This window comes from Melopsittacus undulatus, unplaced genomic scaffold, assembly GCF_012275295.1.
Source record: "Melopsittacus undulatus isolate bMelUnd1 unplaced genomic scaffold, bMelUnd1.mat.Z mat_scaffold_312_arrow_ctg1, whole genome shotgun sequence".
NCBI lineage: Eukaryota > Metazoa > Chordata > Aves > Psittaciformes > Psittaculidae > Melopsittacus > Melopsittacus undulatus.
This window is the reverse complement of record NW_022994231.1, coordinates 30,001-37,500: the sequence shown is the minus strand read 5'-3', so window position 1 is coordinate 37,500 and position 7,500 is coordinate 30,001.

The following is a 7,500-nucleotide window of genomic DNA, read 5'->3' as shown; positions in this document are numbered from 1 at the left end:
GGCGGGGGGGGGGGAACGGGAGGGGGGCGAGCGCGCAGGCGCAGAGCGTCAGGCTGCCGAACCCTGCCCCCTCCGCCCAGCGGCCAGCGCAAGGGGGAGGGGGAGGCGGGGAGGGGGGGGGGGGGGGGGGGGGCAGGGCCGGGGCCCGAGGGCGAATGTGGAAGGCGAATGCGACCTTCAACCTTCCCTGCCGACGCCCCTGCGGTACCGTAATCTGTGCATTTACTGGAGCACAAACGGTTTTTCTTACCGACCGCTTTTCTGTCCCGGCAGGTACGTCCCTGCGCGGAGATGCCTCAGCAGGGCCTGGCTCTCGCCTAGGCTTGCCTGGGGCCCCGGTGCTGGGGACGAGGTGGCGGCACCTCATAATGTTCACGCGCACGCACCGCACCCCACCCCCCCAACCCCCCCCCCCCCCCCCCCCCCCCCCCCCCCCCCCCCCCCCCCCCGCACCTCAGGGCTGCGCTTCACTTCCCCCCCCACCCGCGCTCCCTACCCGTGTCCCTGTTTCTCGGAGCTGTCCCTGCCAGGAGCTCCTGCTCGGTGTCCGGCGCTGCTCCCCCCCCTCAGCGCTCGGAGAGCCAAGTTGCCTGGGAGCACTGGGAGGGACTGGGAAGGACTGAAAGGGAGTGGGAGCACCTGCAGCAGGTAGTGGGAGCACTGAGAGGGATTGGGAGTTGAGCATGCTTGCAAGTGGGAAGACCTGGAGCAGAGACTGGGAGCACTGGGATATTGAAACCCCAGCAGTATCTGAGACCACAGAGGCCTACATTGGTTTGTACCGGTGCAAACTGCTCCGTACTGTTCCATAATGGGACGTGTAAATGTGCAGATGACACCAGCTCGGGTGGCAGCATTGATTTGTTGGAAGGAAGGAAGCTCTGCAGAGGGATCTGGACAGGCTGGAGCCATGGGCTGGGGCCAATGGGATGAGGTTCAGGAAGGCAAAGTGCCGGGTCCTGCACTTGGGCCACAACAACCCCCTGCAATACTGCAGGCCTGGGGAAGAGCAGCTGGAAACTGCTCACGGGAAAGGAGCTGGAGGTGCCGATTGATGGAGCTGAACGTGAGCAGCTCGTGCCCAGGCAGCCAGGAAGCCTCCAGCATCGTGGGCTGGATCAGCACCAGTGCGGCAGCAGGGCCAGGGCAGGGATTGTGCCCCTGCGCCGGGCACTGGGGAGGCCGCACCTCGAATCCTGTGTTCAGCTCTGGGTCCCTCACTGCAAGAGAGACCTTGAGGGGCTGGAGTGGGGCCAGAGAAGGGCAATGGAGCTGGTGCAGGGCCTGGAGCACAAGAGAGATGGGGAAGGGCTGAGGGAGCTGGGGGGTTCAGATGGAGAAGAGAAGGCTCAGGGGGGACCTGATGGCTCCCTCCAAGTGCCTGACAGGAGGATGGAGCCAGGAGGGGCTGGGCTCTGCTCCCAAGGAACAAGGGATGGGACGAGAGGAAACGGCCTCGAGCTGCACCAGGGCAGGTTTAGGTGGAGCTGAGGAACAATTCCTGCCCCAGAGGGTGCTCAGGCGTTGGAGGAGGCTGCCCAGGGCAGTGATGGAGTCACCACCCCAGAAGTGTTCACACACCCTCAGTGCCATGGGTTAGCGGTGGCCTCGACAGTGCTGAGATAGATAAGGCCTGCACTGGATGAGCTTAAAGTTCTTTTCTGACCTGGTTGATTCTATGATTCTATGATCCTTTTTGCTGAGGCACTGGTGAACCAGGGGTTTTCTTTACTGTGAGAGTGACAGAGCACTGGAACAGGTTGCCCGGGGGGGTTGTGGAGCCTCCTACATTGGAGATATTCAAGGCCCGCCTGGACATGTTCCTATGTGATGTACTCTGGGTTACCCTGCTCTTGAGGGGGGTTGGACTGGATGATCTTTCGAGGTCCCTTCCAACCCTCGGGATTCTGTGATTCTGTGTGAAGTGCGCATGACACAGCAAGTGATCTGTGTGTCTAGTGCACCGGAAGGTGAACAGTTCCTTTTGGTGTTAGATCTGTAGAGGCAGATTTATCTCCAAAGCAAATCAACCATGTCCCAAGGAAACAGGCAGGGAATTCTGAGCTGCATCTTGAACACTGCCAGGGATGGGGCAGCCACAGCTTCTCTGGGCACCCTGTGCCAGTGTCCCACCACCCTCACGGGGAAAAACGTCTTCCTGAGATCTCTTCTCAGTCTCCCCTCTCTGTCACATTAAAGCCCTTCCCCCCCTGTCCCATCCCCACAGCCCCTTCTTCTCCCCACAAGCAACGAGCCCAGATCCCAGGAGCTCCCCTCAGCGGCCGCAGCTCCGCTGCCGCCTCAGCGGCACGACTGCACACCCGCTGCAAAGCGGCCACACTGGGGAAGTCACTTGAGGTGCTCTTGGCAACTCCTAAAGCACCCCAGGATCGCAATCGCCACCCACCTCGTTCCACGCTCCTGTGTCCACGGGCGTCACCGGCTGCGAGACACCGAGATGGGAACCACCAGAGGACCTGCTCTTGCCTCCTGCACCGGTAGCTTGTGTTCCGTGGGGCAGCTGTCGTCTCCTAGAGCTTCTGCTGAGGGGTTCCGTGGGGTTCCGTGGCCTCACACCCCTGAACACGGAGTGTTCCACAAACAGGAACCCCCGTGGTCCCCGTGTCCCCGAGGTCATCGTGACGCGTGACCTCTGACTGAGTCCGTGGGGTGCTCCGCAGGCGCCCGAGGCATTCTCTGGGATTCTCTAGGGGTATCCCCAGGATGCTCTGGGAGTGCACAGAGACACGGGGGCTCGGAGCAAGCTGCTGTAGCGGAATGTGTCCCTGCCCGTGGCAGGGGTAGATCTGGATGCGCTTTAAGGCCCCTTCCGGCTCAACCCGGTCTGGGATTCCACGGTTCTCTGCCGTGCCGATGTCGGTCGCTCTGCGCTTGTCGCAGGTGGCCGTGACGCCCCGTTCCGTTGCCCGCGTTGAGCTGCGACCCCCCCGCACGCTGCACCTGCGCACCACAGGTAGTGAGGAAGAGCAGCCCGTGAGGGACCTCCCCGAGCCGGCTGGGCAGAGCCTGGTCCCCGTCCCCCCCCCCCCGCAGTGACTCCCGGAGCACCCCCGAGCGGCCAGCGGCCGGGGGCGCGGTGCTGCCGCCGTCACAAAGCCGTGGCGGTCGCCGTGGATTTGCCCGTTGTGACAAACGGGGCCCCCTCGTTGAGCGTGGGCTATTGAAGGAGCCGGATCCCTGCAGCAACCAGTGCAGAGGAGACCCCTCCGTCGGGAGGCTGCGTCTCCCGTGGCTGCCCCGCACATCCGGCTACGCGTTCTTTGACTTTGCGATCCCGTTTGAGTGCGGCTGGAAACGCGTTGTGGGTGCGTGCTGTGAAGGGAGGAGAAGCTGTCGGGAGATGCGCTGCTGCCACGGCAGCTGTAGGAGGAGAGGATGGGTGGAGAAGGAGGCACCGGGCCTGTGCCCAGTGGGAGGTGGCTGGGGAAAAGGATGCCCGAACGCACCCCCCAGACCTCAGGGCTGCGCTTCACTTACCCCCCCCCCCCCCCCCCCCCCACCCACCCACCCCCCCCCCGCGCTCCCTGACCGTGTCTCTGTTTCTCGGAGCTGTCCCTGCCAGGAGCTCCTGCTCGGAGTCCGGCGCTGCTCCCCCCCATAGAGCGCTCGTAGAGCCAAGAACGCTTTTCCTCCCCTGCCGGGGCGTTGCTACGGCGCTCGCCTCCCCGCGGGGGGACGCCAGGTAGACCTGGTGGCCCGGGAGCGGCCGCCGTCTTCCCCCCCTTTCCGCCCGTGACTTCGGGTAGACCTGGCGTCTGCCGGCGAGCCTCCCGGCGGCCGGCCGGCCATGTCGGGAGGGAAGCGGGAGGGGGTGGGGGGGGCGCAGCGGCTCCTGCAGACCCACAGGTGCGGCGGCTAGTGTCTTTCGGTCTGTCTCTGCTTAGAAGCTTGCAAGGGGAACGCGATCTTCAGCCCTCCCTGCCGTCGCCCCTGCGGTAATCTGAGCATTTGCTGGAGCACAAACGGTTTTTATTACCGACCGCTTTTCTGTCCCGGTAGGTACGTCCCTGCACGGAGATGCCTCAGCAGCATCTGGCTGTCGCCCGGGCTTTCCTGGGGCCCCGGTGCTGGGGACGAGGTGGCGGCACCTCATAATGTTCACGCGCACGCACAAACACACCCCCCCCCCCCCACCCCCCCCCACCCCCCCCCTTTTTTCCTCCGCTTCGCTGTGCTTTCCCACTCCCGTTCTCTCGTCATTCTCTCTCCGGAGTTAAAGCCGGAGCCCGCAAAGCAGGGAAGCGGAAAGAACGGTGGCTGGGGAAAAGGATGCCCGAGCGCAGCCCCCCCCCCCCCCACCTCAGGGCTGCGCTTCACTTCCCCCCCCCCCCCCCCGCGCTCCCTACCCGTGTCTCTGTTTCTCGGAGCTGTCCCTGCCAGGAGCTCCTGCTCGGAGTCCGGCGCTGCCCCCCCCCATAGAGCGCTCGTAGAGCCAAGATCGCTTTTCCTTCCCTGCCGGGGGTTGTTGTCGTTTCCCCCGCCCGGCTCCCCCGAGCACCTCGGGGAGCTCCCGGGCGGGCTGAGCGCTGGCCCCGCCTGGCAGGCGGCGGAGTCCCTGCCCCTGCGAGCGGCCCCTGGGCTGCGGGGACCCTGCCGGCGAGGACGGCGCCGGGCAGCCGGGGCCGGCTGCACGGCCGCGTTCGCGCCCTGCAGCCAGCCGGCCGGCCCCGCCCGGGACGAGGGACCCGGCTCGCCCCGTCCCTCGCACGGTGCGGAGGGGAGCCCCGCTCTGCGGCGCGTCCTCCTTACCTACGCAGGGGCACCGAGGCGGTCCTCCTGACAGATCCTCTCTGCGGCTCGCGCGTCTCCCCTGGGTGCCTGCCGGCAGCGTGCCCCAGCCCCTGCTCCTGGGCGCGGCCGTCTCTCTGCAGCCCTGCCCGCTTGCCGGCATCTGTCCGGCGAGAAGGGACCGAGAAATACCCGCCCGAAAGAGACCCTACCTATCTACCGAGCGAGCGAGCGAGCGAGCGAGAAAAGGCTGGTGAGTGCCCGGCAGCGCCGCTCGAGCTTGCGAGCATCCCGGGCGGGGCGGGCGGCGGGGAGCCCCCGGGGGCGGGCCAGCAGAGGGGTTGCCTGCGGCGCTCGGCCTGCCGCTTGGCCGCTGCCTCGGGAGGGACCCTCGCTCCTCCGCGGGGGAACGCCCAGGCAGGCCTGGCTGGCCGGGGACTTCGGCCGCCAATCTTTCCCGCTTTTCCGCCCGTGCCTTCCGGGTGTGGAACCTTGCCAGGCTGCCTTGCGGCCGAGCGCTGGTGGGGGTGGGGCCCGTAGGTTTTTCCGTTCCGGTCCTACCCGGGCTCCTCGGGGACATCTGCCGCCCATTTTCCAGGGAACGGTTCCGCTCGCGCCAGCCGCTAGCGGGAGCTCCGGCTCGCGCCGGACTTAGCCGCGCTCCCGCGGTGCCGAGGTAGACCCTGCCGGCTGCCTGCGGCCGAGCGCTGGTGGGGGGGGCGTAGTTTTCCGTCAGGTCTACCGGGCTCCGCGGGGACTCTGCCGCATTTCCAGGGAACGGTTCCGCTCGCGCCGCCGCTAGGGGGAGCTCCGGCTCGCGCCGGACTTAGCCGCGCTCCCGAGGTGCCGAGGTAGACGTGGCCGCGCTCCCGAGGTGCCGAGGTAGACGTGTCGGCCGCTCCTCTTCCGCGGGAGTCCGAAGGGGTCGCTGTTTTTCGCTGCCTCCAGTTGCCTCATCGTAACTGTCGGCTGCGCTGCTGCGCCACCTCGCTGAGCCTAGCGGCCGGTCTTGCTAGCTGCCGCGGGAGGAGACTTATCTGTCCGTATTATAGGAGCGAGTAGTGGCTCGTCTCCGAAGCGGCGCTAGCGAGCGGCTGTCACCCCCGCGGCTCTGCCGTCGATAGCGAGGGGGCACTGGGCAGCCGTGGCGACGCTTCCCGAGGGTTTCGTCTCGTTCGTTCGGCTCTCCCGCGGGGCGAGGGCGAGAGACGACAGACCGGCGGCGGAGGCCGGCACTCGAACGCTGGAAGACCGTGGCGGGGGGAACTCGATCCCAGGTCCGAATTATCTTCCCCGCCCGGTTCTCGGTGAGATTTGCGGAAGAGGGCTCCGATGATGGGCAGGGTGGCGGCGGCGGCGAGCCCCGCCGGTTACGTGCGCACGTCCCGGCGCAGAAATTGAAGCAAGCCCGGGTCCGGCTCGCCGCTTTGCCGCGCTTGCCTTAGGGGCCCCGGTGGCTTGGCCGAGGTGGCGGCACCTCATTTTCTGTCTCCCTCTCCCTCCTTCGTCTCCATTCCTTTACCTTTCCGTTTACCCTCTCTCGCCGTTCTTTTTACCGGCGTTAAAGCTGGAGCCCGCCAAGCGGGGAAAAGCGAAAGAGGACGGTGGCTGGCCGGAGGGAAAGAAAGGAGTCGGGCTCGCGGGAGCTCTCCCTCGGCCTTCTTCGGCACCCGGCCCCGACTAAAAAGCAGTCCCCACGGGGTGGGCTCGGGCTGCCCTGGTGTGGCGCGTGGTGTGTGTGCGTGTCTCAGGGAAGCACCCCACCGTTTTGGGCTGCCGTGGGAGCCCCCTTTACTTTTGCTACTTTGTTTTCTCTCTCGTCTTTTCCTCTCTTCCCCCCTTCCCCCGACCGATCGATGAGGCCTTTCGGGTCGCGTCGGAGAGGGCCCCCGGCGGGCCGGGCTCGTCTGCGCTCCTCGTCCTCGGACGGGCCGCGGGCGGTGTCCGGTGTTCAGGCTGGGTGGTCTCCTTTCCAGCTCGCTTCCCGTTGCCTGCGAGGTGTCGTTCTCCTTCTTCTCCCCACCGTCACCGCGAGCGAACGAGCGAGGAGCCGCGGCCGCGTCGGCGGGTTCGAGGTGCGTGCCTCACCGCGTCGGCCGCCGGCGTCCCTTCCCGCTCTCGATGTGCTCGACGGCGGGCGCGGGGGAAGTTGCCCAGGGACTCGGTACCGAACCGGGCTGTGTGACGGCCGCGTGGCCCCGCGAGCCCTCAGGTGTCCTAAACCACGCGAGGTGTTGCCGGTGCTGGCCTCGGTCCGTGTGCCCGCGGGTGCCGGCCGCGAGCAGCGCTCGGGCGGTGGGGCGGCCGAGCCGCGAGAGAACGGGCAAGAAAGGCGTTGAAGAGGGACGACCGCGGGCGGCCAAGGGGGGCGTCCCCCTCCGCCGCGGCCGCCGGCCGCGCCGGCTCCTTTCCGTGCCGCCTCGCCGCCTGCTGCCGAGCGAGCCGCCCCGGCGAAGGGGCCTCGGTCGCCGGGTCGCACCCGCCTCGACGGGTCGCTGCCTCCTCTAGCACGTCCGGTGCTCGCCGTGGCAAGCCGAAGGGGGGGGAAGAAGACGCCGGGGACGCGTGTCCCCTCTCCCCCCCCACCGCTCCCACCGCCGCGCTCGAAGGGAAAGGGAACGGAAGCGAAGGAAAGAACCGGCGCGCCTCGCTCGCGAGAGGCGCCCGGGCCGGGGTCGGCTTTTCGGGGGGACGGGTCAGTCCGGCCGGCCGCCGGCGAGCCGGCGGAAGAGAAAAAAAGGGAGCGGGCGC